Below are 502 nucleotides of genomic sequence, written 5' to 3'. Positions count from 1 at the left end.
GGGGGCTGGGGTCTGGACTCCTGTGTCTGAGAGAGGAGGGGGCTGGGGGACTGGACTCCTGGGTCTGAGAGAGGAGGGGCTGGGGGCCTGGACTCCAGGGTCTGAGGGAGGAGGGGGCTGGGGACCTGGACTCCCGGGTCTGAGGGAGGAGGGACTGGGGGCTGGACTCCTGGGTCTGAGGGAGGAGGGGCTGGGGGCCTGGACTCCTGGGTCTGACGGAGGAGGGGCTGGGGACTGGACTCCTGGGTCTGAGGGAGGAGGGGCCGGGGGCCTGGACTCCTGGGTCTGAGGGAGGAGGGCCCGGGGGCCGGGACTCCTGGGTCCGAGGGGGGGGGGCCCGGGGGCTGGACTCCTGGGTGTGAGGGAGGAGGGCCCAGGGGCTGGACTCCTGGGTGTGAGGGAGGAGGGGCCGGGGGCTGGACTCCTGGGTGTGAGGGAGGAGGGCCCGGGGGCTGGACTCCTGGGTGTGAGGGAGGAGGGCCCGGGGGCTGGACTCCTGGGT

Source organism: Mirounga leonina, unplaced genomic scaffold (genome assembly GCF_011800145.1).
Source record: "Mirounga leonina isolate KUSES-001 unplaced genomic scaffold, KU_Mleo_1.0 Mir_376, whole genome shotgun sequence".
Taxonomy (NCBI): Eukaryota; Metazoa; Chordata; class Mammalia; order Carnivora; family Phocidae; genus Mirounga; species Mirounga leonina.
Note: the sequence above shows the minus strand (reverse complement) of the source record.